Source organism: Pseudopipra pipra, chromosome 5 (genome assembly GCF_036250125.1).
Source record: "Pseudopipra pipra isolate bDixPip1 chromosome 5, bDixPip1.hap1, whole genome shotgun sequence".
Lineage (NCBI taxonomy): Eukaryota > Metazoa > Chordata > Aves > Passeriformes > Pipridae > Pseudopipra > Pseudopipra pipra.
Window position 1 is genome coordinate 48,222,690 of NC_087553.1, and position 25,095 is coordinate 48,247,784.

At 34.3% G+C, this 25,095-nt stretch overlaps 1 protein-coding gene across 5 annotated transcripts in view; it reads right to left on the reverse strand.

The window, feature by feature from the left end:
* Nucleotides 1-25,095, reverse strand: part of IMMP2L (inner mitochondrial membrane peptidase subunit 2) — a 414,978-nt gene that overhangs the window by 345,512 nt on the left and 44,371 nt on the right. The window lies entirely within an intron of this gene.

Genomic DNA, 25,095 nt, shown 5'->3' on the forward strand with positions numbered 1-25,095 from the left:
AGTGGTATCCTATTCTTAGACACTCTGCTCAACATAAAACAGAAAGTATAGAAACTATTATACGTAAGTATCATATACATCATTATAAAAGCAGGTGCTTCTTGAAACACCCAAGAAAGCTATAAAATACAGGAAGCCCTCAGACACCACTAACATTCATTGTGGAGCATACTCTCACAATGCCCAGCTCAGCAATCTCAGACCCTTAACTAAATAAACACACCACTCTAGAGAAATCCATCAAGTCTTTCCCTGAATCTTCGAAACCTCTCAGTTCTGACTCAGAGAGAAAATCAGAAAACCCAGATGATTCTGAGAGCTAAAACATAAACTCCAAAGGATGCTAAACAACACAAGAGAGAACATTAGGATTCTGATGTTTTGTAATTCTCACTCATCCCTAACACAAAGCTTTGTAATTCTCACTCATCCCTAACACAAAGTTCTGTGTTCATCTCTATCTCCCTGCCTGAAAGGACTTAAAGACTCTACTGTGTCTTTTCTGGATAATATCCTTTCTCCTTCCACCATCCCTACTCTGCAGATATTCACTATTTTTTCTTTCAAATGATGCAGCTCAGTAAACAGGTTAAACTGGTAACAATTTACAGTTGCACTTCAAGACCTCTCCTGCTATTTCCAGACTTTAAGAGGCTCGTGTGGTCAAAAGGAGGCCTCTTTTCCAGTTATTGCAATTAGTCTGGGACATTATCACCTCCTTACAAAATCCATAAAGCTTTTATTCCTATAAAATCATAATTACAATGCTATGAGTGCATTAAGGTGTTTGTTGTTAGCTTAAAGACTTTTAAGTGCTTATGTTGATGGAAATAAATAAAACAAAACCATGTAGGGCTTCAAGAAACCTGATTACAATATTCTTTTGTCTACAGCAGAAAAATTATTTCTATACTGCCCATAAAATTAAGATAATTATCTACTAGTTTAATTTAAGGAAGAGCATGCATGCCTTTTACTGCAGTAACAAGAGCAATTACTTTTGTGTTAAGTTAAATATTAGATTTGGAATGTTTTCAAACTAAGCATAATAATGTTTTAGCAGTAGCTTACACTATAAAAATTCAAGCAGTGTCCTTTTATGCATCTGCAAATTTAATTTTTAACGTGCTAAAACTTTATAGGTACAGCAATATAGAAATGATTTTAACCAGCATTTAACAAGCACAGTAAGTATACTAAGAGTTACACAATCATTAGGTATAACTTACATACACATGTAAATTACAATGTATAGAGGTCTAAAAGCAACCTTTATAGTGATTCAGTTGGAGGGAGAACTGATTTTTTGAAATGTGATATATTACTGGTTTCCATATTCGCTTTCATTAAGCCAGAGAGCCAAGTATGGTAACAAATTACTGAGATTAGCTTGTTAATAATGTTTGTAGCTTTGCATACAGCTATTAAACTCACAGTGGATTTATTTTATTATGCAAGCAAGTAATGTTTCTTGTACTCTAACAATTTTATTTTCATTGTTTATAAGGACAGAACCAATTAAAAAACAAGCTTACTAAATGTTCTGATTTTAATCTAAAAGATCTCAACCACATGAGAAATTCCAAATTATTTAGGCAGTATTAGTTGAGTGCTATACTACCATGAGACAACTGGCCTAGCCACCAACCACATAATTCAAAATACTGGGTTTTTTCCTCTAAGAAAAAAAAGCAAACAACATTAATTCAGTGATATATCAACTGTGAAGTGTTCATGTGCTACACATAAAGTGTAGTACTATGAAGTGCTACATAAATTTTATTTGAATATACAACACCTACACAAAATTAAATAAGTGTAGCTTTATCCATATAACACTAAAAATAAAAAATATTTTAAGTGGAGAAATTGACAAGTTTTCTAATATTAGACTCTCTCCTCAGATAAGCTTTGTGCTTTCTCCAGACTACTTAAAACAAAATAAAAAGATGCCTTAGTTATTTCAGATGTCTCAGTCATCAGTTACTAGGCAGAATCATTTTCCAGTTTTACTTTCCATGTTTTGGACACAACCATTATCTGTTATGCTGTTTGGCATGTTGTTAAAAACCTTAATCTTGGAGAGCTATAGTAAATTAAAGTTTTAAGGGGAGGAGTCAGATTGATTTTTATGCTAATTTAATTTAAAAAACCCACACACACAAATTAAAAAAAATCCAAGAAAGAAACAAACAAAAACCCAACCCTGAAGCTACTGTTTTCAAAGTCCTTATTACGCCTTCCAGAATTCTTCACAGGGCATTAAGTCCATAATGTGGATTATTGCCTTTGGGTATTAAAACCAAACCATTAAAAAGTTATATTTTATTTACTAAGGTAGAACTGACATTAACTTTGCTCCATGAGTATTTTACAAGATTTTGGTATAACATTTTAATATTTTCTTAAGTAGCTAGATTATCCTGATAAAGCTAACAATCATCACACTCCAGTACTTCAATTATAATCTATAGTGATTCAATGGAATATGACTCATTATGATCTCTTAAATTCAATAAGAGGAAAACACACACACAGAAATATAGTATAAATTCCCATTATTTTATACTAAAATAAATTTTAGTATAAAAAGGAAAGATAATGTTGATACACAGATTTTCAAAGGAAAGGTAAATTCACTCATTTGTTAAAATAATTGGAAAAAGGATAAGGGCAGAGGGTTCAAATAGTTTTGTACATCTTCAGAAAATCTAATTGTTCTCACACATGCTTATGTGCTGCTCAATTTCACTGTATATTCTACCCAAAACAGAATCCCATCCAGCAGATGGACTGGCCAGTCTCAAACATTACTAACCATTAACTGCAAGTATCTTAAACACAGTGCACGTGTATCAAGGAGGCCAGAGTTGGTAATTTGTTCTACAAGTTATTAAATCACAACTTACCTTATTCCTGGAAAATTAAAGATGTTTCATTAAAGGAATTTAGTATATAAATTTTTTAGAAGAGAAATGAGTTTCAGATTGTTTGGGTTCCCTATTATAAATTTGCAGAATTAAAATTTACAAAATTACCTTGCATAATTTCTAATGATAATACCTGGATACGACCTAAGTCCATCAAAGTTATCATAGCAGAGGCATATGTTATATATTGTCGCTTCTGGAAGCATCACATCATCCTGCACTGCAGCAGAGACTCACAGCTGCAAAGGGCAGAGTCCTTCACAGCTCTATCCTTCTATCCAACAATTCCCTACTTGCTCTCTTCAAATGACATTTGATGTCTACCCAGCATCATACCTCACTCAGCCTTCACACAGCCCTTTTCTTCTCTATAAAGAACTGGTAGCTGTTTTGCATATGTCAAATAGCTTCTTGGTAGAGAATACAATACTAGGATCTATCCAAGGCTGTGGTAACAAGGACCCTGAAATTCCAAATTGTTTCACAGGATATAAAAATATTTATCTGAAATTCAGCTTTTAACCATTAGACATAAGACAAATTATTCAATCCAGCAACATTTAATTCTTAGTCACAATGTATTTACTGAGTAAGCGCATTATTTTAAAATTGCCATGAAAAGCAGCACTGATTTTCCTAAGACTTTCTAACCATATTTTATACATTACTCAAGACTATTAGTTAGATTACAGGTTTTTTAAAAATTTCCATCAGGAACCATACAATTTGCATGTAGCTTTTTTTTTAGGTGGCCTACAAATTAAAGAACAATTCCAATGAATTTGAATAATTATGTATGGCATTACCATATTACAAGATAATATGCAGTTTCAAACAGAGGTCAACAATGCTTTTCTAGGTATGTGGATTAAAAAAGCCATTTTTCTCAGTAAATACAATATTTAAATACAGAATCTATGCAGTTTTCAACAGGCACAAAAGCAAGATAATACATCAAACTTAACTGTATTTTCTCCATCATCTGAAAATATATCAAGTGACGAGAGTAGATATTTTCAATTACTTAACAATAACCCAAAGACAAAAACCATTGAAATTTCTCATTTCTCAGTCACTTCCTGTAGCTACTTCAACAAAAATGTATCTAAACCAAGCTACGCCTAAAATAAAATCCCTTATGTTAAAAATGTTATATTTAAAATATTAAAAAATATTTTTAATTTTCCCCCGAAAATATTTTTATGAAAATATTCTTATTTCTAGTAGGGAAAGATAAAGTAAAAAAAAAGTTTAGAAGAAACTATAGGATATCTTTAAATGTTAGGAATCTTTAGATAATTTTTTGCATAATATTTAATGTGATCACCTTTTTCAGGTAACTTCTCCTTAAAGCAAGAGAAAGAAAATGAAGGAACTATTATTTGAACAGTTTTTCAGACTGAACTTAGCTTTCTTGAACAAAGATGACAAAAGGTCCTCTTTTGCTCCAATTATTGGCAGCACTAACCCTTTTTAGCTTAGTGGGATCTCAACAGTGAGCATAATTTATGATATTTTACCTTTGACTTTCTGATTCTACATGTAATTTAAGGAGAACATTCAGCAAATCAAAAAGAAAATTCATATTCAGGAATATAGTTCAACAAGGACTATCTACTGCACCAGCAATTTGGACAAGAAGAAGTGAGCATCTGTGGACACAGTTAACAACATCTTCGATATACCTGGAAGTAATAAACCAAATCTAAAGCTTGTATGAATCAGTATAGCTCCATTAATTTCAGGGCTGATTTGCATGCCCTGACAACACAGAACAAATCTGTTAAGAGTTTTTCAAGCTTTAGTTTTTGACGTATAACTGGCTCTCAGAAGAGATGACATGGGATTTGACTCCAACGCAGCATTTGTAATGGTAGATGTCCCTCTCAGGTGACTCAGTGCCAACAATTATGTTGCTAAAACTTGCTGAAGAAAAGAAGTTTTCAGCCCAGCACATCCTGTGGCACCACAGTCATGGTGTGCTCCCGGGTGTCAAATCTCCTCCGGCAGAGAAAGATGAGCAGGAGCCATTAGTGAAAGAGGAAAGCCGTATTACTTCACTCCCTCTTCTCCCTCTTTACCTACCCTTCCATTTTTGAAATGTGGACTTAAGGAAAAAAAAAATTAAAGTTTAAGGCTGAATTTCAGGATCTTGAGAAGACACAGGTGCTACCTTGCTGTTTTAGACTAAATGCCCAAATTCCCAGGTTTATGACAGCAGTGACCAATTTAAATTCATGCCTACCGACTGGGCCAGAATTTCATATTCCAAACCTGGCCCTTCTTCACATACACTATGTATGAAAATGGCATAATTAATTTCACTTTGCAAAGGGTATCTAAAGATTGTAATTTAAATGCACATTATAATGCTTCAATCATTGTCTGAATTCAAGTTACATCTTGCAACGATCTGAATATAGACTTGAACATTCTGGAATATATTCTCTTTTTTTCATTGACATGCTCCTCTGGCCTTTTTAAGAAAATATATCTGAAATTTTCTGTTGAAATGGAGTTTAATCACAATACACATTTATATGCCTTACAATTCTGACCAGATTATTAACCTCATATTAATCAGAAAGGAATACCTCATAGTCCTTCTGACATGTCAGAGTCCCAGATTGAGCCTCCTATCTCAAGCAGGAAAATTGCTGAAGCATTTACATGTCTCAAAAGTAATTCAAAACTCAAGGACTCAAGTACTATGCAAACTCTTCCCAATCCCAGAGCCCATCCCTGAAACTCCAAGCAAATAAAAAGCCCAAATAAAACTACATGCAGTATTGCATGTATATTCAAGACCTGCAACTCGAATCGAAACAGATAAATTAGAAGTACACAGCTCCTTGAATCAGGTAAGGGTTTGATTTTGGACAGAATTAATGTGTGTCTCTGTGGGTGGGTTCTAAATAATCCTGAATGGCCAGAACAAGATGATAGCTTGGGAAGTGATGTATGTAAAAACAGAGGAGATATTGCTGCAACAAATTCCCACGTAACTGTCTCATTTGCAACTTCAACATGCCTTTCAGCTTGTTTCACTTCTATATTTATCCAAGATGAATTCTCCACAATGAAATAAAATGGTGTGCAAAAACATAGTCAGTGATTCTGCCCAACATATTCAGAGGTGTTCCAAGAGGTAGTGTAGGCTATACGTCTACTAGACAGAAGAAGGAAGTTTAGAAATTAACCAAAATTATATGTTACAAACATAGAAATGGAGATCATCATTAAAGGAAGCCAGAAGTTACAAAATTCCTTAATTTCCTTTGGCAATAAGGCACATTATCATTTTTGTGCCTGTTTTAATCAACAGAAACCTATATTTTTTCTAATAATTCGATGTGCATAATTTGCTTTATATCCTGCTTATGAAGCAGCAAAAATCCAGTCAAAACTATAACCCAGGTGTCACCAAAACTAAAACCAGGTGTCACTTTAAATTGAATCACAGAAACGATTTGGTGTGTTGGTCAGAAATGGAACTCTAAAACTTACTGATTCATGTCTAGGCTCTAGTAAATGTTTAGCTATGACTTAATTTTCTGTGATTTCTAGTTCGTTATCCTCATAATATGAAGACAGCCCATTTACAAAAGGACTAATGTACTGGTTCCATCTGAAGTCTTTTATCTTCACACCTTTTAGGGTATGCAGTAAGCCCTTAAAATAAAACAGCCTTCATTATCACTCCTTACTGGCAAGCAAAGCAGCTGAGGAAGATAAAAGACATCATCATGCCAGGAGCAGTAGTAAACAACTATCACCTCTTCAGAAACTGTCTTGAGCCTAGGTTCCTATTTCTTCTCTCCCTCATTATGTGTAAGAAGTTCTCTATAATGTGTAAGTTCTCTATAAGGAGCAAGCACTGGCTGCCAAATTAGCCTGACTATCTGAAATTATCTTTTATGAAACTGTTTTAATTGTTAGAAGCATACTTGGAGAACAGTTTATTAAGGATCCATCATCACTTCTTGTTCACCACAATGAATTTCTGAAAAAAATAATACCAGTTGATACAAATTTAAAACCAGATATAATAATATTTTTTGATTGTGGGAACTTTCCTAACACATACTCAAAACTTTCACGGTCAGAATATCCCTCAAATATGTAGAGATGATACTGAAAATATCCTCAAACTGGCACATAAAACATGCAATGTTACTATACACATATACTTTACACACATACTGTTTGCATGCAATGTTACTCTACACATATAAATCCAGAATCCCTATTATAAAAAAATTAATATAAACTTCATCACAATATAACTGTTTATACTATAGTTACTCTGGCTTCATGGATGTTTTGTAAACAACAACTTCTAAAGCACCTGGTGATTCACCTCAACTGACCTTAAGCATCTGAAGTCAACACATGGTTTATGCTAGAAATCTAAATCCCAACTTCAGTCAGTGAAGAAAAGGATAAATACCTTTGAAATTATTCATGAAGCTTTACTTAGCAATCTTACAGGGTAATGAACTAACACCTGAAGGTAGTATTTTCTCCCTGTTGAGTATTACAGGAGCCTAGATGACTCCTTTACATGTCTGGAGCAACTTACAATGGATTTCATCTTTAATGATCTCAATGTCATTGCCTCTAATACATCAGATAAGACAAACTTCTAATTATTTGAATACTGATTGCCACTGGCAAGACTTGCTCTAAAGAGACTCGGCACATAAGAAATTTATTTCCTTCTATCTGTAATTCAAAAAGAACTAGTGTCCATTATGCCTTGTCAGTGTACACAGCTCAACATATAAGGAGTCTTTTGGACTTAATGAGGCACACCTCACAGTTTCAGTAAACATTAATTACATGTTCTCTCACAGTCTCTCCAGTCCTATTTTGCTAAAAATCTATGAATGCAATTCCACTGATGGGGTGACCTTTCTTCCCAAAGCCTCCTTGTGGCTGGAAGTTGAAGGAAACAGACTTTCTTCAAGCATGCATCAATACATTTGATTGATGGCAGCTGATCTACTGAATTTTATAGCCAAACCTTCTGCAAAAAATCTGAAAGCATATGTAATATATCATACAAAATTCAGGTCACTGATATACAAAAGTCTGCTTAGATTTCAAAGCCTTTTAATAACCGCCAGAGCTTCCTATATTTGGGTTAATTAAATTAATTATTTCATATTAAGATCAGGAAGCCTCCACAGCCATTCTTTATCTTCATTATGTGCTTGTCTTCACTGATGCATATCCTTAATTGTGAACCAATTGATTATATGAAGCAAATACTTAACTCCAGAAACATCCAGGTAGCCATATTTAAAGTTTACTTTAGTAGTGTACTTTATCACCTGAAAGAACATATTGATAATTTATTAAAAAATATATATATATATTTTCTCAAAACCAAGCATATGGAAAGAAGAATTTTATAATTAGACAAATAATTATTATTGCTATGAAGTAGTTTCCAAAGTTATTTAATATTATCTTTATATGGAAAATATTGATTGCAAGAAATATATACAACCATTGTATGTTAATCTATTCAACATTTGCTAAAATACAACAGTGCATTTTTGAGATGGATTAGCACTAAAATATAAACAAACTATGGTATAAATTTGTGGGATTAAATAAGGCATTTTATAATTTCCAGACATGAAAGATGAAAGACATCTTGTGGGATTGGTCAATCCTAACAGTTAGGTAGATTTGCCACCCTTATCCATTCTTAGCAGGTAACGATGATGATGACAACTCTTACTAACCTGTCATAAATATAAAAATGCTTCTTTCCTGACAACTGAATAATTGTGTGTTATACATTCATAACATTGCCTACTTCTTATTGCATATTGAGCTTTACATAATACTACTCATGTGCTAGACATGGGTCAAATAAGAAAAAATAAGACTCCAGCTTCAAAGAACTGATTCAGAGGTTCTATCATGACCTCTCAATTCTGTAGTCTATGGACATGATATTGAATAACTAATTCAGTTTCTTGGAGATTCTTTGAAGTCAATAAGGGGTTGCAGTTCATGCAATAATCAGTCTTCAATTCAAAACTTCCTGCACCCAGAAGCACCAGTTTAAGAGTTTCCCTTATCTTTTAATAGTCCTACTTTGTTCCAGTTCAATAAAATAAAATTGCTTATATCCTCTACATCTGTGCAATTGTTTTCAAGGTGATCATTTTAACAATGTGTTAAGTGCAAACAGAATCCAGGACCTGATGATGAGCAACTGCAGATTAGCAGCTGAACTACAAACCAAGATTTAAAACACAAACAAAAAAGTTGTTCTTTGTGGACACAGTTCAACTAGTGGATTGGAAAGAGGGGGAAAATGTCATCCCCCTGCTGAAGCTGATCACAGAAGCCTGCACTTTTTCATATCGACTTTTCCTCAGGCAGTGTGCTCAATCTAGCTGAAAACAAAACACAAATGTAACTTTTTCAACTTCTTGTCTCTATTTAAAATTAAGAAACATAATAAGAAATATGTGACACAAATACTATTACAATAGATCTACTAATGCACAGAAGTTTGATACTTTTAATAGTCTACGGTATTTTTCACAAAAGAGAATAGATAGACTCTGACTTCGCTAATGAAGAAAAAAATTAAAAGCTATTGCTGTTCCAAAACCATTTTAGTTTTGTCTAAAATATGAATATGTATCTGAAAAGGCATGCCTCTGCCTTCCATATCCATATCTGTCAGGCAAAAAAGGCTTTGCACAGATTAGGCATGTGTCTATGTTAGCACACTCAAATAGGAAAACCTGGGATCATACTTTCAGGTGCAGAACGGCTGCCTTGCCCTCTCACCTAGCCAGTGGTTTCAGTATGCAGGAAACACAGCCAACTGCATAAGATGATGATTAAACAATACTTCAAAGCACAGCTATTCTTGCAAGGACCCATTCAAGAGAGCAGAAGATGGTTTTTGAGATTCATCCATGCTTCGGAAATCCCTGAAGCCTCCTGCGGCCATTAACAACCAAACTAAATTTGTCTTTCAATGGTCTTACTGATCCTGGAGAACTAGTTCCATACATTGCTAGAAGCAGGAGAGAAACAAAGAAAAAATATTCAGAGATTCAGTGTCTCTTTTCATCCCAACTGAGACCCAAATACTCATCAAGGATTAGAAAGAAGTTCATTACAGCTAAAAAAAGGACAGTTTTAGTAATATTCTTAAATCGATGTACCATTATATTACACAACTTTTTGGGGAGACAGGAATATGTTTGTGTTCTATTTTTTTCCTCATCATTCCATTGATTTTACAGGTACCAATGACCCTAAATATTGTCCTTGGATAAAATATCATGTTTGACCCAGTATGTCAGAGATCTGCAATAGAAATGTTAATACTGATACAAATGGAGAATTAATGGGAACGTAGGGGAGTGGAAGGAAATGACAAAAAGGAACAACAAAACAACATCTATATGGATGTATTAGTGAAAATGACATAAATTGGTCTTAAAGACTCTCCACATGCAACTTCATAGCACACACCAATTAGAAAGGAACAGGCTAAAATGAGGGACAGTCTACTGTAGATAAACCAAAGATCAACAGACTCAAACCATTAAAAGATGATGGTGAAAGGTAAAGGGTGAAGTGACCCAGGAAAGGAGATAAGAAATAGTGAGTACATCCTAAGGACTCAGAGAAGGGGGATAGAATGGAGAGATAAAAGATCATAATCACTGTCAGCTCCTCAAGAGTACAAAAGGCAAATCCCAAATACATCCACAATACATGGTCACCAACTTAAGAAGAAGCAAGCATGATGAGAAATCAGGAATTATAATGAGTGTTAGTATAAATATGACTACAGTACAGTTGTACCACAACTAAATTGAAAAGCATTAATAAAAAAGCAAAGAATGTTTTTAGTTTAAAATACCTTTTCACTGTTTCTATCAGAGTGACTAATGACTTATGCATCCACGTTCATGATATTCATCTTTATTTTCTTGTCTCGTTATAGCTGACCTTTTAAAACAGCATGTAATGTACTCCTTTCAAAGAGGTATACAGATATTGTATGCAGATGTACAGATTGAATATAAATCATGTAACTTGATACAAAACCTTCTGGCAGAATTTTGTAGTCCTGAACTCCTTCTACGTTACTGCATTGCACTAATAAAAATTACTTTCTAAATAGCTATTAGCATATCTCGGGCCAACTCCCTTATTAATTTTTAAACCTATAATGTTAAGGTAGCATAACATTAATTTTTAAACCTATAATGTTAAGGTTTTTATATTATAATTCATCTAAAACTTTAGTTTGAAACTTGGTTGATGGGTGGTTGCAAGAAAGGAAAGAAACTTAGTACGCAGTCAGTCCCAGGGTTTGCTTCTGAGTTGGCAGTTGTTACAGTTCCAAAGCAACTCCCACACCCCAATCTCCTTTCAGTCTTTCCATGGGAACTATTTTGTTCCATTCCTCCTTGTAGATAGTCTGAATTCCCAGGTGGTAACATTGCTATTTACTGAATGAACTCCTTTCCAACTTCTCCAACTGCATTTCACATCCTGCTAGAGGTTTTCATTCCAGGGCACATCAGTGCTTCAAATGACTGTGACAGAGAACAGGTTGTGGGTTTAAAAGAGCATGTCTGTATTTTCTAATACAGGAAAGAGAGAAAGGACTAAGTTACCAGATGATATTTAACCTTGGCTTTTGCACTTCTTTCCAAGTTTTGTAGATCCCTTTTCAGCTGGCTTACCGCACCATACAGTTCTAGAGGAGACGGACTGCACTTGCCTGTCACTCTCAAACAGCATTTCCAGTTTACAAATCAGTCTCTCAAAAGATACTTTGTGCTGTTACCCTGCACTTCATAAAGCTGTTTGATTCCTGTCTCCAGTGGTAGACTTTCAGCAGTGCATTTACATTTCAAATCAGGAAGTGAATACAAGCCATTTTCTGACCCTTTTCATTTGCATTTCCTCTGACAGGAATTACCCACCGGAACAAGGACACCCCATTGAACCCCCTGTCTTGCAATGCTCTAACAAATTAGAGAGAGAAAGAAAAGACTGAATAGAAGCAACAACATTTCTTTTTTTTTTTTTAAATACCTTATTATAAGTAAAAACCCCATTCTTCAGACAAGTTGTGCAAGGATACAACATCAGATAAGAAATTTTCCTATCTGAAGCATAACTGTTTCATCAGTTGTCCAGCATCTTTAAAATACACAAAATAAAACCTTTTTTGCAAATAAGCATAAAAAGGAAGGTATAAGTCTTCAAACAATCATTTTTTCCTCCTAAATACTATAAAATATAAAACCAGTCTTATTGAACCTGATCAAAGTCTTCATGTATCCTGGCATCCCACCTCTGACAGCAGTTAGAGAAAGAACTGCCTTCAAAAGTGTTTAAGACAGGGAAAGCCTATATCATGCTTCCTTCTTCCTTGACCCCATATTCTCCCAGCCTCCAACTATTTTTATCTCAATGAATTTTGGGGCCTGGTGTTGTTTTCCTAGGACTCCATTCAAGCTGTAAAATATAAACCAAGTCTGGTGTTTCATCACACTGATGTCTTGTCATACTGATTTCATCCTCAGTCTCAGCGGATGGGATATTTTCTCTCTCCTAAACCTAACAACCAGCCAAAGGAGAGAAGTCATTTACTGGTTGTGGTTTTGTATATTCACAACAGCAATTTTCATGTAAAGAGAGAGGATTTTAATTGCAAGAATTAATTATTTAGTCTTAAGTTGACAGCAAATCAACAGTATGCATTTGAAAAAAATATCTGAAGAAGTTATATTTTTCAATAGGTGATCAAAATAAATATGAAAATTAAGAAATACTCAGAATTTAATCAACTTCTTGGCACAGTTGACAATAATTGTAACCATAACACAACTAATTTGTGTATACAGGCATATAAAGAAAGAGATGAGATCCACTGTTGAAGTATTTTGGTTGCACTTCGTTTAAAGTCAAGTCCAGACTGAAGCAAGTCCAGACAGAATGATCAGTCTATACAGGATGATTTTATATCTGGACATCAGAACCACATTCTGTGGTTCAGTATTCTGCAATAAACAGATGTTTGAATACACTCTATGCTACAGATAACATTACATTTGCCTTGTGGGATTTACAGGACATTGGTTTTTAATGAGGAAATTTAATACAATGGCAAAATACAGAATGTGTGAGATAACACACAGAAAATAATGCAAAAGTCTATGATTATTCATGCATCTTTAACTCTACTTAACATTTACTATGGACTAAAACTATATGAAGAAGTAAGTATTACATAATGTGTCTCACTGTTATGCATTGTAGAGCATTAGTTATGTATAAAGAAAAAATGTTGGCCACTCTAAAATTGTTACTTTCTTCAGAGAAAAAAAAAATATGCAGAGAATTCATTTTATGGCCATAAGGTTACAATTAAATATAGCTAAGAGGATCATGAATAAGAAAATTAAGCCTTTCGGTAGGAATAGATAAGAACAGGGTCCGGTTAAGACTGTGTTTTGTAAGAAAGTAAGTGAATTTGTGATCTTGGAATAATGTCCACAGCTCACTTGAGCCACTAGCAAGAGACAGCAGAGTTTAATCTGTCCTTCCTCGACATCTTCCTCGAGGCAAGATTACTTCATTTAAACATGATAGACTGAAAATTTTTAAAAATATTTTAAAATATATCAGCATGACTATAGCAAACATATGAATGATAACTCATAACAGCTGGGGCTGAGAGAAGCATTCTTTTTTGTAGGTGACTTTTGTTTCTCTAGGATCCTCTGATTTGGGCAATTTCCTGATGTAGTCCAACAGCCTATCTATTGCCTCCTGAAATGGAGGTTCCAATTAGACATTAGTCCTGAAAAAGGGCAAAAGAATATTTATACCCTGGCAAAAGTAATTAGATAAAATGGCAGTTCTGAGAGGTGCCTGCCTGTTCCTTGTTACTCCTCTTGCCAATATAGATGCCTTTCTGTATTCAAGCTATCTCCTGGCTCTCTCTTAAGTATTCAGGACAAAATTGCTCTATTTCCATGGAAAAGGCAACTGAAAATCAAAAATGGACCATTTCACCCACTCACTCTGTCGCCTCAAGGTTGCACTATGTGTATTTTAGAGCCACAAAGAATTTGCAGCTAATTTACAGATTAAAACCACACATTAAAATTATGTTGACTGATTTTCTGACTAAAGGTGAACTGTTGCTTCAAACTGATGGTTAAATTTGCCCTTCTGGACTGCTTTTACCTAACCCTCTAAGGCTTTTATGAGATTTCGGTTCATCCAGAACCAATTGCCATATAGAATGGGACCTTTAACTTTCATCTCATGAGAAATCCCAATCATGGGTAGTTTCTGACTTGTTAACTACTTTCCAAAGTATGCAAAAAGCCACTAACACTTCAAGATATTAAGCAAAACTACAGAATAGAAAAATATATATAAAATAATTAATTGCACACACCAGAATGTAAATTGTATGGAACTTCTACAATGGAATGACTGGCTCCAACACTCATCTGTCCTGCTTCTTGTTTCTGCATTTTCAGAATATATCTCATATAACTTCTCTCCAGAAAAGCTACTTCTCTTAACTCTAATGAATCTCAGATACCTTTAATAAATTTCCAGTTCCTGGAGCTCTCCCTCAGTCATGTGTATAAATTAATCTCCCAAATTTGCAGCAACTGATTATCTCGGGAGAGCCTCCTACTAAGAACTTTGTTCTGCCTCCTGTTACCCTGAGGCAGAACACAATACAGTGTCTGTGCCCTCTGAGATTTACCTAAGGCTACTACTAGCTCTTTGCATTTCTGAGTGATTTATTTTGCAAACTTATAGCTTTTTGATAAAGAAACTATTAACAACTCTGCAGCATTACGAAAACAAAACAACAACAACAAAAAAAAAACACACCAAAAAACACAACCAATCAACCAAAAAACCCACAGCAGAAAATACACCTCAATGCACCCTGCTAGAAAATTCTCCGAATTGTAATTGTGACTACTGCAAAAAGAGTTTTGTTCTTAGCTACATTTAAAGAGTAATCAGTAATTCTATACATTTTGATGCCTTTCAGTAATTGATGACAATTGTAAAAGAGAGAATTAATGACAAATGTAAAAGAGAGAAGACAAAGCATGCTTCCAGTAAAGTTCACTTTTGAACTGCTATTTCAAATTCTGCTAATGTGTATGGTTAAGCACGGTAGTGCGAAGAGATACTTTTTGAAGAGGAGGGCTAAATTAACTGAATTTTGGTATAGAACCTAGAGATAATACAATATGCACTTGAGAACCTATTTTCAAACTTTGTGCATTCAAGGGATAAAGTAACAGACCTTAATATGGGAGAAGATGTCCACCTAAGAAATAACAGAAATGGAAAAAGTATAGCACATCATGGATTTGTTTAAATAATGCAGAAAGACATTAAAAAATTACTCAATTCTGAGACTTAGCATATATTACCTTGATATATCACTGAAAATTACTGAATACGTTTAAAACCTAGGAAAACCTGATTTCTGGCAAAGAAGTTCTACATATTTTTTAACTCTGTCCTGCGCAGAGACTACTTGGAGACTACTTTGAAGAAGCTCTGACATTTGTTTACAGCATTTTTAGTGAATTCTTACATTCATTTCAGCAAAGACTGACACAGCATGAAGCATCATTTCCTAGTAAACAACACAGAATGATCTATCCATAACTGACAGTAAAATTCAACCATCCATATTGAATTGTGATGACCATAAGTGCCATTAAAAACTCTCTAATTTGTGTAGCTTCTAACCATGTTTAATTGCAACCTCAGAACACTAAAATGCATTCAGTTTGGATTGCACAACATGAAAAAGCAACTTGCCTGTTTAAGCCCATTTTCTCAAAACATGTTTTTCAACTACATTTTATCTGTGAGAGAGTTAAACTGTTTGGTACCACAGGCTCATCTGTGTACTTGCACTACAAAATTTAAATCAATTTGCATTATGAAGTCCTACCAAGTGTTTACCACTAAGATGAATTTCGTCTTCTCTTCTAGTTTCCCCTTGAGCTATTGTGATGAATAAACTAAACACAGTAGGCTAGAAAAAATTTAGAGTTCTGACAGAGAACCTTAAACTATTCCACTGAATTAGGAATTACCATAATCGCAGCTTACAAAGCCATCATATTGCCACATAGCACCATTTTTTTAGGATTGATTTAGTGTAAATATGTACCTTAAATGTATAAACACTTGTCTTTTTTATGCGAAGAGTGTCTTATAGCCAGCATTTAAGTAGCTGTGTCATGTCTAGCCTTAATCCTTCTCACATTGTGATTAGTACACCAGCCATTCAGGAAAAAAGTGTAAGAAATGTCAGAGGAATCCCATTTAATTATTACTGTAGATGCTTTCATCACTGTGTACTCTTTTGGACCTTGATAAATTCTTAGTTTTATTTCAGTACTGGTTGTCCTAATGTTTTTATATATGGTTCCCAAACATATGTATCCTGATAAAGATTCATAGTTTACCCTAATTTTGGAAATAAAAAAAAGGAGTGAAAGTTTAAGTTATTATCATTATACTCAACATCATTGATAGTTTCATACAGGCTACTCCAACAAAACGCTTTTCGAGAGAGATGAAGCACATGTGATACTTGGCCCCTTCTTCCATACACAGATTATACAAATAACCTACCCTGTCTCCTTTTTTTTTCATCACATAACATTATTTTTCAACTCTTATTTTTTCAGATGTCTTTAAATGTCAAAGGAAGATAATCACTTTACCTTTTACTTTCCTGTAATGCTGACAGAGAGGAGAAATATTCCTAATGAAAACGAGTACTACCCACTGCAGTAAAAAGCATGGAAAATGTCTTCTCTTTCCCAATTAAAACATCATGAACATTAGGAAATTATGCTCACTGTTATTGTCCATAATAGAGAGTGATTAGTCACGATCCAGGGGAAAGAGAAGTTAAGTGTATCAGCTCTTCTGTTCACGAATGCAAAAAAAGAGAATTTTATCTTCATGAAAGACTGAAAAAAACCCTTGTGACAACAAGGAAAAAGAAATTATTGCCAAAAAAAAAAAAATAAAAGCAGGTTTTCTGGAAAGGGAAGTTTCAAAAACCAAATGCAACATGATACAAAAATAGAAATCAAATTCTCTAAGTCTAAAGTAAAAACTACACTGAGAGCAGAAACCTTGACATTTCATTGTGAGACACAAATTGCAAAAGATTTTTTTTTCTAAAAATTTATGATAAAAAAGCAAAATAAATACTACTAATAATAGGGGGGAAATAAATTTTTACAGCTCATTTTATCATTTATTATTTAATATTCTGTAAATCATAGAAACCCAAAGAGGGAAGGATTTCTAATTGGGAAATACAGTAATCTGATGTTTTTAAAGTAAAAAAGCTTTCAAAAAATTTACTGGCAACATAAATCAAGGTGGAAACTTTTAGCTACTGAATCACATGAACTGTGTCTGAACTGTAGAATGGATTATCTAGAAGAAAGATTAAATAATAATCCAAGTTAATCAGGGAAAGAGAATAAGCAATATTTTCTGGAAGATAATCCATTGCATTTCTTGTAATAAATATCAAAAAATCTCAAGCAAGAAATCCAGTATCAACTATACCAAAACTTTCTGTCAGTAGACTTATGTGTACCAATGTCTAGCAGAACTGTGGCTTAAAATTCAAACCCAAAAGAATATATCAAGCTGAAGATTTCACTGCAAAATTAAAGTCCCTTCCCACTGTGTTGGAAAAGCCTAGACAGAAATATTTATTATGTGCAAGGAATTCCATGTCCTCTTCAAGCATCAAACCTCCTATGTACACATGTGTAGGCATATGTGCATGTTAAGTGCCAAACAACTAGTACATTTGAAATGCACCAGACTTGTACTGCGACTTCAAGAACAAACTAATCTAACGTCATCCAGCATTGCATCAAAGGAAGACAATCCTGCAGCCCTTTGCCTTCACCTTTTTCTCTTGAACATCCCAGTCTAACTGGGATGACAGATCAGTTGTAGAGCTCTCTGAAGACCCAAATTATGGAACTGATCTGGTTTACAATCTTCTCAGAAAACAAGCAAACAAACAAAACCAACAACCCCCCAAAAGAAACAGACCAAAACATTCCAAATGGCTGCCAGCTAACCAGTTCAGTATGATTTACTGGGTGGTTTCATGTTCGGTGAGCCAAGAAAAATGCCTCTTGCAACTGCAGTGCTTGGGAAACTGCAGTATCACATGTAGTATGCAACAGAGCTGACTCTTCTGGAAAGTACTGATCTACTGCACAGGTATGGCATGACAGCGTATCACATGCTAGCAGTTCTTGCTTCATTCACTACATCCTCCATAAATACAAAGTTCTTAAAAGTCCAATCTGCAAGCTGTTGAGATGTGTATGGGAAAACCAGATACACAGAAATCTAAACTGAATGAAACAGAAAGAAAAATTGATTCTGAATAAAAGAGTTTTAAGCTAAATGTATGAATTTTTAGGAGATTTTAAATGAAAAAATACGGTTTAGATAGTTTTGAAAAAAAAACATTGCAACCATTGTTATGCAAGAAAACACTAGGAACAACGCAAATTAAGGAAGCTGGTTTTAATGATGTTAATATGACATTCAAAAATGGTATGGATCCCTTGCAAATAAAGTGAGAAAACTGAAGGCTACATAAAGTTTTCTCCACCCTCAACATATCAAAGTAAAAAGTAAGTGAAAAATTTACTACAAGTTATTCCACTCAGATTAAAATTCTGGTCAACTCTGGAACAATGTTTGGAACAGAAAGATACACAAAATATTAGAAACACATCCCAGGGAATACTTATTTTCACCATCATTCAAAAGTCCTTATATTCGATACAATTTCCATTCCTTTGCTCTTTACATTCTGAAGTAATATTCCTTTTGTTGATCTTGAGCTCTATAGATATAAATGAAAATTGTTTGACTAAGTAACCACATATGTTCTCTCTTCAACTTGTTAAAATCCAAAATTTTGGATTACAACTGTGTAAACAGTCAGAAAACTCAAAACAATCCCTCTTGAAAAAAGGGATTGTTAGCTAAGTTAGCTACTTTTAAAATACCCTAATAAGAGTAGAAGGCTCAAGGCTCTGTCTAGAATACAAATTCAATTACATACTACGTGACTTTTCAACAAAAAAATAATGATGGTTGGCACAGGCATTTTTTGAGAGAAAGACTAAGACACTGCTGTACATCACAGGACTTTAAACAACTAACATCCTAGATACCTATAAGTAGGCACTCAAATTTAATCATCAATCTCTCAACAGAATTCTAACCTTTAACTACTGAGCAAAACCAGGTTTTACCTAAACTATAAATGATTGCCAGCAGAGAATAGACCTTTTTAAAAGGTAGAAAATTTGCAGTAACAAAAACTTGCAGCTACATTTTCTACTATATTCCAGCACCAGTGATAACTGAGATAAAATCCTTAAAAGTAAGATACTTGATGGTTTCTTTGAAGTTACTCTAGGAATTTCGTAAGATGTACAAAATGGACTACCACCAGAAAAGTCTGATTTGCCTAACTTTAATTAGTTCTCTTGACTCTCATTGTCACTGTCACAGTATACCAGCCACTTCAGTGAGTTCATCTGAATTATTAAATCAACTCAGCATGGAAATTAGAGAGGCCTAGAGACCAATTCCTGAAGCAACATGCGTAACAATTTTATTTTAGCAGCAGATATAATTAACAATATTGCAAAAACAAGTGTCCAGAATATAAAGAAACAAACTCATGCAATTATAGAAGCTGACACTTGTCTCATAGTGAAGCAGATGACGATATTTAAAAAAAAAACACAAACAACAACACCAAATTAAAACAACAAAACCACACCAAAAAAACCCAAACAAAACCAAACAAAACACAAAACTCTAAACAAACAAACAAATGAAAACAAAAAACCAAAAACACCACCACCTTTGAGGAAGTATAAATAGGAACTCCTATTTGGTTGTTGTACTCTGCCTAAATAGGCTTATTTATAATTAGTCTTCTGAAAAACCACCTGAATGTCTTTCCTACATTTGTGCATCATTAATTCAATTATCACATTAAACTTGAGTCACTTTAAAATGATGTTGCCAATGAAAGTATAAAATGACTGTAATGTATCTTGTGGTATCTTTGGTATATATCCAGCTCAGAAAGCTCCTGAATCTTCATCATGTTTCTAAAGCCTACGCTTGCCTCTCATGAAGAAATTATGTTCTAAAAACATCTTCCAAAATATCTTGCTCTATTAATACATTTCCACTTCTTTAAAGAAAATAAGCAAACTTTTGTTAACTCCTAGCCTTATTTTTGCTAACTCTGTCTTATTTCAGACTATTTTAGGCTTTTCACCCAATAATCTTACTTGCACAAATATGAAAGTTTAATGTTGACAACATTTAAAGTGCTGGGTCAACTCCCAAGAAGGCTGTAAGAAGTTTCTCTTAACATTAATAGAAAACAATGAAAAGTTTAAACAGCTGGATATTTATACACTCTTGTTAAAATGGAGGAGAAAACTCACAAAAGACAACCTTTGAAAAAATAAAAATGTTTGGAAGCTGCAATCTGAGAGTCATAGAATAATCCTGAGTTGGAAGAGACCCGCAAGGATCATCCAAGTCCACCTCCTGGCCCATAGCACGTGCCTGAAAGCATTGATTAAATGCTTCTTGAACTCAGACAGGCTTGATGCTGTGACCACTTCCCTGGGGAGCCTGTTCCAGTGCTCAACCACCCTCTGCGTGAAAAACCTATTCCTGATATCTAACCTAAACCACCCCTGCCACTATATGAATAACTGAGTTAGAGAAATACAGAAGATCTTAGATAACAAAGCACATGAAACTGAGGGGTCAGTGAGAAGGCTTTATAAATTCAAACCCAAGTAATAAGATTACAGACCATGAACACAAAACACAAAAATAGCTGTAGACATAAAATCTAAGACAAGTTTTATCACTCTATGTAGAGTCAAAAACTGAAAATAGATTGACACCTGAAGAGTGTTTTGCTCTTTTTTGTCTGAAAAGATGAAGCAGGAAATAGTGAAAATATGTAGGATGCTCTGGCCCTAAATACACACAGTGGGACCAACATAAGATAGTAGTGAAACACATAAGAATACAGTACACTAAGTAACGTGAAAAAGAACGGCAGGTCTTATCTGCTCAAATGCCAAGCTCTGGCTAGATATGTTACTGGAAAATTTTCTAAATGTGTGATACTCTGCAGACAAAGATTATTTAATATTCTATGAAATAATGAGGTGTCATATACCTGCTAAGTAAAGGGTAAGATAAGAATTTCCAGGACATAAACTTTTATTAGTGCATTTTAGCATTCCTCATTCAAGTGAGGTTTCTGAAAAGTATATAACCAATCTGGAGAGTCATGTATGCTTTGCTCCCATCTGTTTAATATTCCTCCCTATAAAGCCAAGGCAGAGACTTATGTACTAATTACCAAGTCTTCTCTACATACACCTTAGAGATCATTATAGTCATCCATGAAAACCTGAATAGAAACTCTGCATTTGGCTTATTCACAATGTATCGCCAAGAAACAATCTGTGTAATGGGAAGATTTTAGTCATTGCCTTATCCCATCATGTAAGTTCCATTATCATGTATCTCCATTACTCTTTTTTTCCTGCTTTTTATTATGCCTTTTCACCTTTCATTTTTATTGTCCATCTGCTTCTCCTTTTCCTTGCAAAACTTCCCATCTTACTCCTTAGCAGTAACACAGAGCAGAGATGTATCTTCTTATAGGCCAGTACGAAGATATTAAGCCATTCTAGCACACAATAGAAATCAATACTGAAGCAGAATAGTGCCCAAAATACAAAGATGACTGAAAACAGAAATATTGCTAGAAACCAGGAGCCAATTCAAATGTTCCTTCCCTGTGTGCCTTTTTATGCATAGAAATCAACAAGTCCCTTCAAGTTATTATGTCACTCTTACATCTTTCTGACTTTTTCTGAAACACCTAATCTATTTTACATATGATTATCGTTGTGGAATCTGCATACGGTTGTATGTACAGCTCACTCCTATTTTCCAACTAATAACACAATTTATTATGTGTCTACAAAAATTTATTCACAATGCAATTATTATCCCTCAGAATAACTTGAAGTTATTCACTGTTTGTCTGCTTGTACAGTACCCTACATGTTAAATTCATCATGCTTAACTTCACCAATCTAAAACATAGGTTTATCTAGTCCAATCACCCAATTCATCAGAACAGACAAGCATGAAAAGAAGACAATTCATTCCATCTGTATCAGATGGCCTTTAAAATGGGATATACTGCTCTTTTGGAGTTCCTGCTTGCCCAGTTAATTATAAAGGAGGTCTAGGTGACTATGTTCTATTAAAAATACAATTTTTAGACACATACATTTAAATAAGACATAATCCAGCCATGACATGGCCAACAGGAGTATTTCTGATAGTATAGTTACTCCTCAAAATGACACAGACCAAGCAGAAAAAAGGTATTTGCTGCCAGCAGAGCAGAATTTTAGATAACATCTGCAATAGCTTCTACTGGAAAACAGTTTTAGCCATGAAATCTGACAATGAAGATTCACCCTGCCCCATATATTGAATAGTATCAGAAACCTATCATCCAGGAATCAACATGCACTTGTGCCCTCTTCCTAATCTCCAGGCAAACGTAGGGGAACCACCATCATTAACCAGAGCAAGATTTAAGTTTCTATCGTCAAAAATCAGTTTTGATCTTCAACAATGATGCACTTCTTTCGGATGGAAGAGCAAAGGAAATGAGTTAAAATCAAAGAAAATTAGGTCTGGAGAAGAGAGAGATGATACAGTTAAGTCTTTTTGCACTTGATTTATTCTGGGCAGAACTTTGTCTAATTTACTCTATATTGAGAATTCCATATTTCCTCCTCAGCTTCTTTTTTTTTCCTAGGCTAATTAAATTCAGGTTTTCTGTCTTGCTTCATAACGGTTTTTAAAAACAAACAAACAAAACCAAAAAACCTCTCCAGAACCTGTCCAGTCTACCAATGTTATATAGGATGAGTTTCCTATATTGTCACTAGAACACATGCAAGGATGATAAAAAAATAAATCAATCCTCCTTTACTTGAAAACACTTATGTAGTGATAGGAGACCACTTGGATTCTTTGTATTTTCACAGAATCAGAATGACAAAATGTCTGGAAGGGACCTCTGCAGGTCATCTGATCCAACACCACTGCTCAAGTGGGGCAACCTACAGCCAGTTGTCCTTGACCATGTCCTGATGGCTTTGTGTAGTTCAGAATTATCTCCATTATTTCATCTGCTTTTTACATTCACATATTATTTCAAATGCAATGTAAATAATCAGTCAATTCTTTCTAAATGAGCCCAATAACATACTAAATCTGATTTTTACGACACTTACATGCAAAAGTACAGAATTGATTTCTTCACTGCTACAGCAAAGGTAAATTCAATATATGCAGGCTAGCTGTTTGATAGACCTGGGATCTTAAAAAACACATCAACAGAATGGTTTAGATTTGCACTTTTATTTTGCAGGTTTTGCTATTGACAGATTTATGTCCATCTCCTCCTGTAGAAAGAATATGATATTACTGTGATAGTGCAGTAATATTATGGCTCAATTTTACTTTAATGTACACTATTGCTTAAGAAATAACTAATAAAGCAGTTTTCAACACAGGAACTAAACTAGAACAATATACATTACACGACAATGGATAGCAAATTACACTGGGAGAAAAAGTATGGCAAATGATACAATTCTAATTGATTAAATTTTTAAAACTCCAGCAGAATAGTTTTATAGAAAGCTTGTATGAACACAAACTCCCCAATCAGCTCAGGTAACATATAATACTGACCACAAAAAAAGAGTTTCAGATTTTGAAGAAAAATGCATTTTAAGTCTTTAACAAGGCATGCAGTCCTCTTTCTTCAGGTCACTTTGTTCAAGTTTCATTAACTATATGCAAGAAGTCCCTGTGAGCAGAATATATCTTAAGATATCATTAAAATAGAACACTTATTTAACAATAGATATGGCATTTTAAACTATTTATTGGCTAACGCACACAAAATATACCTACAATTTTTATGTGACTAAGCATTAGTATTATCACCATCCAGGCAAAACACACAGCCTTTTCCCCTTAAGTGCTATCATTCATGTTGGAAAGGGCTTCACTGGTATCTGGAAATGATCCTTAATGATGCTGATTTGACATGTCTGGCTGAGTCCATTTTTGCCTTTACATTTGTATACCTCTTCCTGCTGGCATTCTCCAACTGGTGTTATTGCTGATTCCCATCTCAACAATGTAACTCACATCTTTCATTTTGCCTTCCCTAGCTTGCATTATTCTACTCTGCAGACATTATCTCAGCTCTCTTAACATAGCAGTCTCCTCAAAAACCTAAGCCATGGTTATGTGTGCCAGGAATGAGGCTTGGATCCTTAATCATGGCTGAATACAGAAGGAGAGGAGAAGGTGAGTTTTAGCAAGTTGCTTTCCCTCATGTAGAACATGCCTCTCTATCCATTCATCTGTTTCTTTTTAAAAAATGGGAGCAAATTTTGGATCTGCTGCCAAGGAGTCCACTCCAAATGCCTAATACCCAGAAAAAAAGAAATGTAGAAAACCTGAAACAGTCACACTGCAAAACCCATCTGCTCAGAAGTAAGAACGAAAGCAGGTATCAACACAGCTCAGCAAGCCCAACACTTCATGCTTCAAGTAGAACTCAAAGGATTAAAGTGATTTAAGGGCACATAGTGATAAAAAGGCAGACATTGAACATGTTCTCTACCCATAGACTAACATAACACATCCCAAGCAGTAATTTCAGTTTAAAATATATAAACAAGAAAGACTTGGACAAATCAGAGAAAACACTAAAAATTTCTGAAAAAGTCAGACAAATTGACTCTTCATGTAGAATTCTAATTAAAATTAAACTATAAAAGGGTTTATTGTTCATGTAAAGAAAAATTTTGAAATTACTTGACAAACTATAAAGCATATTGACTTGGGAAATGTTTATTTA